This window comes from Asterias rubens, chromosome 1 (assembly GCF_902459465.1).
Source record: "Asterias rubens chromosome 1, eAstRub1.3, whole genome shotgun sequence".
NCBI classification, from domain to species: domain Eukaryota; kingdom Metazoa; phylum Echinodermata; class Asteroidea; order Forcipulatida; family Asteriidae; genus Asterias; species Asterias rubens.
This window is the reverse complement of record NC_047062.1, coordinates 19649123-19660336: the sequence shown is the minus strand read 5'-3', so window position 1 is coordinate 19660336 and position 11214 is coordinate 19649123. Positions and strand designations below refer to the sequence as shown.

Sequence of the window (11214 nt, the reverse complement as noted above, 5' to 3'; positions counted from 1 at the left end):
TGGGCGAGATTTCACAAATCACTTTAAGTTAATCTTACGATGAATTGTAAATATTGCCTTCTTAAAACTTTTGCATTGATCTCTGTACCCCCCCCCCCTTCTTACCAAGAGTGACTCTTAGCGTTATATCCTACAAACAAACTATTTTTTTTAAACCCACTCCAGAAGCCATATAGCTGTACAAGTTGTATTTTAATAGATGGAAATTTTGGTTTTGATACAATTTGACCATAGGAAAGAAACATACCGCATTTGACTCTGGAAACAAAATAACTGTTTCCCTATTAATTTTGAGGATGGAAGTTTGCAACAATCTGTCTGTGCTCATTGGTGTATTTTCGAGAAAGAAGTAATTTTCCACCAAAATATTTGAATTTGATTTCGAGACATCAGAGTTGAATTTTGATGTATTGAAATCCTCAAGCCCATGGAAGCACACAGCTTCGTGTGACAAAGGTGTTTTTCTTCCATTATTATCTCGCAACTTGGACGACCATTGGAGTTCAAATTTTCACAGGTTTGTTATTTTATGCATAATTATGTTGAGATACACCAAGTGAGAAGGCTGGTCTTTGACAATATTACCAAAGGTGTCCTGATGTCTTTAAGTTAAATCATTATTATTTCAGTAAGCATGATTCTTCAAAAGATTAGTATAGGCTACAATGTATTTGTACAAAACAGCAAATTCAGGCTAAAAGCAGAATGAAGTGGAAATGGTCTCCCATGATCAAATTATTGCTATACTGCATGCTAAATGTATACAATCTTTGTTATCTTTTGTTTCTTCTCGTGATTCTTACTAATTGTTTGTACACCGATTCCAATATTTATGATTTTTAAAATTAATATCGAATTAAAAACATTCTACCCCATTTTAAGCATGGCTCCAAAGTAACGAAATAATATCAAGTAGTTTTATTATTATTTTGCAATTCAATGCCACATTTCCCCGTCTTTCACATTGCCCCGCTGTATGAAGGAGTTTGTTTATATATTAAAAGTTTAATACTCACAAAGCCGGCGTTTAAAGTCACCTGGAAGTGGTATGTTTTCAAAATAAAGCTCTTGTCATTAATATATGTGTTTTGATGAGTGGAATGTGAATAAACAGTTAACTAAGGTTTTAAAAAATCAGTTCTTATGTTATTTACAAATTTAAGAGTAGACCCCGACCCAAAAGGGCGCTGTTCGTGACTTCAATCGAGGCAGACTTTGCCTGTAATGCATAGAGTAAACGCAATTGCAAAGTACATGTACGGACCAAGTCGTGAGTTTGTACGTTTCAAAAAACAGGTGTATTGCTGCTGAATGCAGAAAAACACTTTTTGAAACGTACCAACTCACGACTTGGACGTACATGTACTTGACACGTGTGTTTGCTATACGCATTGCAGGCAAAGTCTGCCTCGATTGACGTCACAAAAGGGGTAGGCGGAGTCAGCCCCCAAACAACTTTATATATGTTTTAAACATATAAATCGTGACAAACAATTACTAAAATATTTGTTTTATTGTTCGTAAGCATATACTCTTGTGTTTGAAAGAAAAAAAAATTCTATTTCCAGGTGACTTTAAGTGCTTAGCACCCAAGGATTTCCACCGCTCGCCAGCTCACTCCATCCTTGTTCAACATGTATTGGCAAGAAATATTCGCTTTAGCCGAGATATTCACTTTTAAATCATGGTGAATTTTCTGTTTGGATATTTACATTGTCTTTTTTATCAAAGGTTCACCAGTTTCTGTGAAGGTCATAGAGCAATATAATAAGCTCTATGGGTAACATAGGAATGTAAAGAATAGAAAGGGGCGCCCTTACAGAGCATCACGTTGTAAGTTTTAGTTTCCAAGCGGTTTCAATCTTCTTCTTTTTATGGGGAGAGATCGCATCAAGTTGCTGTCATAATTGTGTACTTTGTTTGAAACGCAACAATTATTCAACAGTAAATGGAGTAGGCATACAAACTTTAATATAGTTAATAAACAAACTGAAAATATAACTTTCTACGCACAAAAATAAATGATGCTTAGCTGTTGACAAATAAAAAAAATATATATAAACATACCTTATCACTGAACACAGATCATTGTCGTTAATTGTTGGAATGTGTGTCAGACATAATTTTTTTTTCAGACACCAAAATTTCTTATACTATGAATCCTATATGGATAATAATATAGGACGCACTGAACGCTGTCGTAACACAGTTTGTCAAAGTTGGTCCGACGCGGCAAATTCGTATCATGGCAGACACCCCATTTCTGTATGTATGGTGTCCTACATGGTGTTTTTTTAAAGTCTATCTTATGTACTTTGTGAGAGAAAAAATCAGATGACAAGAAAATAAACTTCAATGTGAGAGAGTATCTACAAACAAAAATGAAATCAGTGGCTCGTGTTTATTTCACTCGGCTTCGCGTCTTTAAATAGTTCAGATTTCACCTCGTGATTATAGTTTGCGATGATACACTCAATACATATCCACTATTTCGCTGAAAAGTATTGAAGTATTCGAAGAATTTCCACAGCATCTTTTTTTTCATACTATTTTTTCTCGCTTGTTTTACAACCCCGTCCGTCTCAACTGCCTGTGTTTTTCAATTAACGCAAGGTGGCGCTATCACCGCACTGCATTTATTTTTGACGATCGATGAGTCGATGAATTACTGTCTGGTACCCCGACCTAAACAGATCCAGTGAACGTTCTATTCCCACGTTGAGGATAAAAACAAGTGCAGGTATCAGGCCAAATAATCACTGAACGTTCTGTGCATGCAGTGGGAGTTCATGTAGCACTGTTTTGCGGAGGTTGAGTTTCGTTCGAAGAGAGGAGGCACTAGCGTCATCATCGTCCACTTTTTTCTAATTCTCCATCTCCTGCCTGCTCTCTGCTGTAGATGCTGGCTTGCGTTCATCCAGTTGATGAAGTGGTGCGGCCATTTCTGAAATACAGACATTTCTTTTTGACCTAGAACGGAAATTCTTCGTCTCACGAGTTGGTCTTCTCGCCCTTCACTTCATTGCTAAACCCTCCACTTCCAGTATCAACTAGACCCTGGTCAACAACGTCCTGGCTCTGCTGCGAGTGGAAAACAGATAGTAACAGTTCTTGGATATTTTGCTGTTTTTGTTTTCTGTGATAAAAGACGAGCTGTGTATTTCGGAGTTGATAGAAAATGGATTTCCATCACCGTGAGACGTAGGCAGGTAATTATATTTTGTTCTCGTCTTCGCGACTGCACTTGAATGTGGGTGTGTACGTTTTTATGTAGTCATCTGGGATACAGTCAGCGCGAGGAAAATACAAAACAAAACATCGGCAGATTAACTGATTAGGGGTTTATTTTGAAGTGGACAACCGTTGGTAATATAGTACTATTAATAATATAACATTTTAGATTACTCTTGTTTACTCTATGGTGGTCGTCTCTTCAGAATCAGTGATGCAAAGGTTTGTTGATAAATATGGCAAATAATTCTATTCATTTGAATGTCTGGTCAAAGATTAATGTATCCCCAAATAAATATTTTGTTTTGTTTTGTGAATGACATGCGAAGGGGGTTACTTGAAATGAATGTTTCAATAAAACAAATTTGGGAACAGGATTTAGGTCTTGAAATTTACACTGATTGCCGGTTATTCGAGCTACGAGGTCAGTAAACTCGAGGCCTGACACAGGTCCGAAGGTCTTGTGTTATTTAATTGAATAACGATACCTTACTGTCTGAAAATAGCTTGAACAAAACTATGTCATCCTGAATTATGTAAACAAATACAGGCGCACTTTGTCATGTTTGGTAAAGACAATGAACACTATTGGTAATTACTAAAAATAATTGATAAATAACAACTTACTTGGTAACAAGTAATGGGGGAGCTGTTGATAGTATAAAACATTATGACAAACAACTCCCTCTGAAGTTATATAGTTTTTGTGGAAAAAGTAATTTTCCGCTAAAATATTTGAATTTAATTTCAAGACCTAAGAATTAGATTTTGAGGTCCCAAAATCAAGCATCTGACAGCACACAACTTTGTGGGACAAGGGTGTTTTTTCTTCCATTAGTATCTGGCAACTTCGACGACCAATTGAGTTAAAATGTTCACAGGTTTGTCGATATTTTGTGCATTGTTGAGATACACCAAGTGAGAAAAATTGTCTTTGACAATTATTGAAGGTGTCTACTGCTTTAGGTTGACGGTATGTGGAGCGGCACTAGTCCCCTGATCAAATTTTAATGTGATGTCTTTTCTGCATTAATTTGTCATCATTTATTGAATATTTGATCAATGTTTTAATTTGGATGTAAAATATTAAAACTAGGGATAGGTTTATTTTATGCAATTGACTGTAAAGATGAATGTCAGTTGTTTTCACTAGTTAGTTACCTACTACAAGGTCAATTTGTGACGATATGACTACATGGATATCTTCAACCACCATATAAAGTACGATTTTTTTTAATGTTCACTCGATCTTGCAGGTGCAATATTGCACTATCAGATGTTTTTTTTTTATGGAGATTTCTCAGTTAACATTATTAGAATAGAAGGGGCTTGCCAACTACTTTGCACCATGTTGATTTTCTATGACATGAACGGACTGTGATCTGCACAGTAAATTTCCCCTGAGCAATTCATGTTACGTAGGTGGAACATATGTAATATGCCGCATACACTGTATGTAATTGAAACCCTTGAATTTAGGTTACAATTTTTTTTTTCAAAATTAATTTGAAGCTACTGTTTTTAATTTTAGGCAACAGTTCTGGTCTTTCTGTTAGTGTTTCCCTTTATCATCATTCAAACATCTCTGATTAGTTCATATAAAAAAGTAGTAAAAAACAAAGTATGAATAATAAAAAAACTTTTCTTTTTCTTAAAGCAGTTGACTGCAAAGCATCGACCAAAATTTTTAGTAAATTTTAAGTCATTTCATAATCTGTTAAAAGAATTTCATTTACAATACATGGACGCCTACATGTACATTATCATGTTCACAATGTCATTACAAAAAACTTCACCTCAATGTACTTTATATGGCAGGGTTGAACCAAAGAGGGTAATGGTTTTCGGATGTGGACCCATGAAAACACTCATTCATAGGTCGTGGAATAAGATCAAGGGCAAATTGTGCAATATGCAAATACTCCCTTCATATGCTGCATATATTGTTAGCTCTAAGGGGTAGACCCAATATGATACTATCTCAGCTCTCTGAGGGTCCCAAACTATGCATCCAAGAAAGTATGCTTTCAAGAGTGCCTTGCTCAAGCAAACCTGTGCCTTGAAAGGGAATTAGACCCACTTTGATGATATTGAGGTCAATTTCTAGTATTATTATTAATCATTTTATTTTGTTTATAAATTTATTTATTATTATATGGGGGTCAAATATTTTTACAAATTTACAATTACATTACATCTTTAGGAACGTTTTTTCGGCGAAATGTATGAAAGTTGATATATTTATATACTCTCTGATCTTTTAGCACAGAAAGCTCAGTGCCATATAAAACTGCAAGATAATTGGTTGCCGAATAAAAAATATACGATTCTGGGGCAAAATGTTTATGTGTATGGATAGCTAATGGTCTCAACTTTCATATGACACCAGAAAGTCAGGAAAATATGTCCTGCCTGGGTGAGCACTGCTCACTTTTGTGAAGGGTACGGGTATGAAAATAGGCTGTGCAGGAATTGGCCTTCCTTGATAAATTCATGATCAAATGCGATCAGTTTGGGTTTGCTGAGTGACTTTTATGGTTTACTAAACAATTTGTTTTTAATTCATGAGTGAACTCGAATTGCATTTTTGTTCTTGTAGCATTGTAACTTTCCCAGGTATACTCGGTGGTGTGATCAAGGGAGTCAGGATGGGGTGATGGTACATGTTGCAACTGCCAAGTTACAAACTGTGTTTTTTTCACATCTGTGACTTTGAATAAAAACCTTCACCCCACATTTCAGTCATTGTAAGATGAATTGAACATTTCATTATTTTTTTCTAAATGATCAGGTGGGGATTAAGTAAATTGATAATTCAAATACGGCTTGTTGACAACAGGAATAATGTCACAGATGTTGGCTACTTTCTTAAAGTTACCCATTGACCCGAAGTATAGCCGAAATCTTGGATTGAATGTTGTAAGCTACAAAGGACTACCTCTCACAAAGGGAAGGCTAATTCCTGCGCAGCCTAATTTTTAACCCTTCACAAAAGTGAGCAGTGTTCACACAATCATCAAATACTTTCGGACTTTTGGGTGTCATGTGAAAGTTGAGACCATTAGCTATCCATACACCTAAACCTTTTCCTCTAGAATCATACACTTTTTATTCGGCAGCCATTTCAAAAGTGTATCTATAGGTTTTTTTGAGACACTATGTAGTAGACATGCTGTGACAAAAATTAAATAAAACAATATTACAAGCATCTAAATATCACAAAGATTCACTAACTTTCTATAATAGTATCCACACATACTTGCTGCAAGTCTGCATATAATGTCTGTAATAGTTGCAATTTATGTAACCCTCCGCCGGTCGGCAGGAGGGTTACATTATTGCAACTAGTCTGTATACTTTGCTTGCACAAGTCAAGCACATTGTACAGCACAGCAGACAGTAAGCAACTGACATTACAGAGTTTTTTGTTGTTATGAGGGTTTATGTATGGAAAATCAATGAGGTATAGAATTTCCTGTCATTTTTAAAATATTTTATTTGGAGAAGGAAATTCGTTTGTACTCTATTTTTGCTGGTATTTTTAGCTGCATAAATTGGCATAAATGAGATTATTTTCGAACAACGTCATTTAAAAAAATGATCATTGATCGTCCTGGTCACCTTTTTTATTAGAGATTTTTATGCAGCCGCACTGATAGATCTATTTTTATTAATAGTTTTGTAATTTCTTGTTGAGTGGTATTTCTCTGAGAGAACACCCCCCCCCCAAAATTTTGATATTATATTTTATTATTTTAATAATATAAAAAAAAAATAGAAAGTTTATACAAAGAACATTGGTTGCTTCAGGCTTTGATGGTTTCCACTGAAATGTATGCAAATTTGAAGTTATGGAGAATTTGTGCAGATTATTGCATTTTTTAAAAAGAATACTCTCACAATGGATTTCTATGCAGGCGTGTATAAACTACACTGCTCTCTATAGTAGCGTTTCATTTTTGTTTGACAGACTTGAGCACATACAATGAAGACATTCAATGAGGACAGTTTCACAGTTTTGTATCGCTTATTTAGCCTATGGGGCCTATATTATGAGTTTTTTGCAGTTGAATACTGTCTGTTAAGCACAGCAACTTGAATTTGAATTTTCAGACTAAAAACTGTAGCAAAAGTTGCATCGATGGGTCCAGACAGGGTTCAGTGTATCAACCTCCCGATTAGCAAAGACTAGTATCCATTGTTTCACAGTAATTTCAGCCTTCAAATTTGTTTACCGGTGATTGACGTTTCGTATGCAACTAAAAAAAAGATGCAAAAGCTTGCCCTACTCATGTGACATAGCAACACTGGAGTTAGTCTGAGGAAGTCCAATTGAACACTAATTTGTATGAGCGAGGTAATGTACCAGACGCCATTCAAATCTAGTTCCAAAGTGGCTCCTTGCTTGTGACCAGGCAGTGAAAATATAACCAACAAACACAATTTCATCTGACAAGAAAAATTAAAACATAGTCAGCATTTGTTTTAGGCTTATTGTTAGGCATTGACAAACCAATTTTCTTGGATTAAAGTAATCTGTAACCTTAAAGACACTGGACACTATTGGTAATTTGTCAAAGATCAGTGGTTCTCACTTGGTGTATCTCAACATTATATGCATAAAATATCAAACCTGTGAAAATTTTAACTCAATTGGTCATCGAAGTTGCGAAAAAACACCCTTGTCACACGAAGTTGTGTGCTTTGAGATGCTTGATTTCGAGATCTAATTCTGAGGTCTTGAAATTAAATTTGTGGAAAAGTACTTATTTCTCAAAAACTACGTTACTCTAGAGGGAGCCGTTTCTCACAATGTTTTATACTGTCAACAGCTTTCCATTACTCGTTACCAAGTAAGGTTTTATGCTAATAATTATTTTGAGTAATTACCAATAGTGTCCACTGCCTTTAAAGATTCAAAATCATTGCTACATAGACCTTGTAACCTTTGTTTACCTTGGGTTACCTTTGGTTACCTTGTGACCTTGTGACCTTGTACATTCCAGAGCTTTTGTGGCAAGCAAGATATGACACAGGTGTAATGGGGAAATTCACATTTCGTTTGATATTAATAAAAACTACATAAATTCTTAAGGGAAACATTCACATTTTGTTTAATAAATTCCGCATAAAATCAAGAATTTAACAATAACAACTGAGCAAGTTTTGAGATGTGCCCCTTTCTTCATAATCAAAAGTTGGTATATGATTTTTCTTTAATTGCGCTGTGTACAACTTTGCCTGCAGGGATGCCTCAAGGCTCGGTGGCTGTCTTGTAAACATGTGATGACCCAAGTCACATCTTAAAGGATACCTTGGGTGAAATTGCAATTAATACTGTACAGATGACCACGCAAGATGGTGAACCTCCTTTCAAAGACTTTAATGGTTCTTGGCCATGAGTTATTTGGCCTTGTCCTTCCTTTGACTATCCATTGATGTATAAGCCCACCCCCTACCCTGTTTGAAATTACACTTCCGGTCATCAACCTGTCAGCGAATTATAAATTAGAAGTTCTTAATTGATGAGGTGAATGATAGTAGAGGAACTAGCCATGACATGGATGTGAATTGACTACCATTTAATTAAAAATCAGTAGGCTAAGACCCCATGTAGGCCTATTTGCTTAGAAAAATGATTGCTGCTTGTTCAGCTGAATTAGTGAGTTAGAACCACACCTATAGAAAGATCATCAATTTATCGCCTTTAAAATGATCTCTGTGACTAGTTGTACAGATCGTGAGTTGTGATTTAGAATTCACAATGAGCAAAACATGCAGAGGCAGTAGCAATAGCCACTGCTGGCTACCTACATGTCCGTAGAAAGCTACTATTGTAACACAGGAACACAAAGTGACATACGCTGAGACCTTGTAGAAAATGTCAAATGTGCCAAGATAAGACCTTGTGTGTCAATGTCATTGATTACAGAAAGGTTGTTTCCCAGATACACAAGGTGAACTCTCTCTCTTCTAATCATACAACAGCATCAAAAATGTGTATGATACATGTATCAATTCATTATAAATACAACTTCCGGATGAGGTTATTTGTTTTCTAAGAATGTACAGATCCCAGTACTTCTCCATGATGTATTACAAGTCTAAATAATGTATTGTCTTTCCCCTTGCAGGGTTTTTCCGGTGCTGTAACGTCGCCCTGGGTTTTCCTCCAAATGCGGAAGGGCCTTGGGCTGGCAACAGAGACCTGAGAAGCGCAACGTCAGGGGACATTGACACGGGACCGCGTCCTCGACTCTTAACACCTGGCAAAAGCCTGTCATCTTCTCCCCACCCACATGTGGGCGACGAGAAAGACTCTCCCAAGATAAATCCCCTGTAAGGTGTTGATCATCAGATAGGGGAAGGGCAAGCTCTGTTGGTAGCTCTACTGCATGTGTAGTAGCCGATTGTTGAGGTTCCGTAGCCTGCGAGAACAGACTGCCGTGGCCCAACGCACTTGTTATTGAGAGGAGAGTGGCCTTGGAGAGTAATTTGGTAAAAGGAGTGGGTGGGATGATGCCACCATTCATTTAGAAAGGTCGACATGATAGGCAGCAGTACCCTTTGCCAAACAGACAAACTCCAGATTGCCTGAACATTTATTTCAGATCCTTCTGCCAAAGACCACAATCTTAGCTGAGTGCTCTCGGACTTTAGATTCACCCAGAAGGATCACGTTGTGTTACGGGGAGATCCGTTGTAAACATTGAGATAACTGATGCACTAGAGACCACTGTGGCAGAAGCCAGAACCTACTTGCCAGAATGGCTAAATTGTATGACTTCCAGTGGCAGACAACCGTCCCTGATGGCCTACTAAATGGAGCATCCTTTGATCGCTATGATGAGGTATGGCCATTTTAGCTTAAACTGTGTTTTGCCGTATTTGTATTGTAATACTAACAACCATTTTCTCCAAAGCATGTCACACAGTTGTCATAGACCTTATCGCAAATACTTGGTACGTACGTGCGCTGTAAGCGTTGAATGAGGTGTATGCTGGTCTAGCCAGTGCTCAAGTTTGATCTCTAGCTAGACCAGTATGCACCTCATTCAACAGTTAGACCTTGCGCAATGGGTATTTGCGATATGATGCAATGCACAACAAAGGGAAAAAAAAGGATGTTTGAGTGTGAAACCAGGCTTTCTGCTTCTTTTCACCCATACACCCTTGGTGTACTGAGAAGGAGAGCAAGGTATCAACAGCTTTATTTCAGCAACTGCATCTCTTTGGAACTCTTGCCTATGTTTCCATCCTTCCTACAACTTAAGACTGTTTTAAGAGGAATATCAATTCCTACCTTCAGCTCACCTGAGTTTTTATCTTAAATACTTTTACCTGTAGCCCCATTATCCAGGACATCCGTTTCAATGAAGTTTTTGTTTGAGCAATAAAAGTATAATAGACCGATCTATTGATTCAAAAGTTTCCAACCTCCATAGCAACTGTCTGGATTTGGATATTCACAATGCTCTTATTAGAGCCAAATAAGAATAGAGAAGACAATGAAGAAATTTCATTCTTAGATTGCGTCTTGTATTTTGATACAACACGGCAATCCAAATGGCTGCAGTTTGTGTGTGTTATTATGCTGGGTTTTTGAGATGTCTAATGTTTGTTTGATTTTTGGGCACGCTTTTGTGGTCGTGATGTCAAAGATTTTGATGATGCGGAGCTTGATGGATCGGTGGTTGACGTGTGAAAGCTTTTTATTGTTTTGAGCCTCTGCGAAATTGTGAACAATTGAGTTTTAACAGTTGCCTGTCATCAGAGAGTTCTAGTTACCAATTGACCATTTGGTTGTTGAACACTGCTTGGATTAGTCTGCTGTTAGACTGGTGAGGGTTCGAATCCTATCTACCAAGCTAACTGCTGATTTCACACTGACAAAGAAGAAGTATTGTCTTTTGGTTACTGAATCATAGTTAATTGATTTGTGCTTTTAATAATCATAGACAATAAACCAATGTTTGTATGAGA

The 11214-nt window shown here is 36.8% G+C and overlaps 1 long non-coding RNA gene across 1 annotated transcript in view; it reads left to right on the top strand.

Moving 5' to 3' along the window:
• The first annotated feature begins 2811 nt into the window (after positions 1 to 2811).
• LOC117295998 overlaps positions 2812 to 11214 on the top strand; it is a 51004-nt gene continuing 42601 nt past the window's right edge. The window contains exons 1-2 of the long non-coding RNA XR_004519708.1: positions 2812 to 3209; positions 9366 to 10082. This is a non-coding gene — a long non-coding RNA (uncharacterized LOC117295998). The remainder of the gene's footprint in view (positions 3210 to 9365; positions 10083 to 11214) is intronic.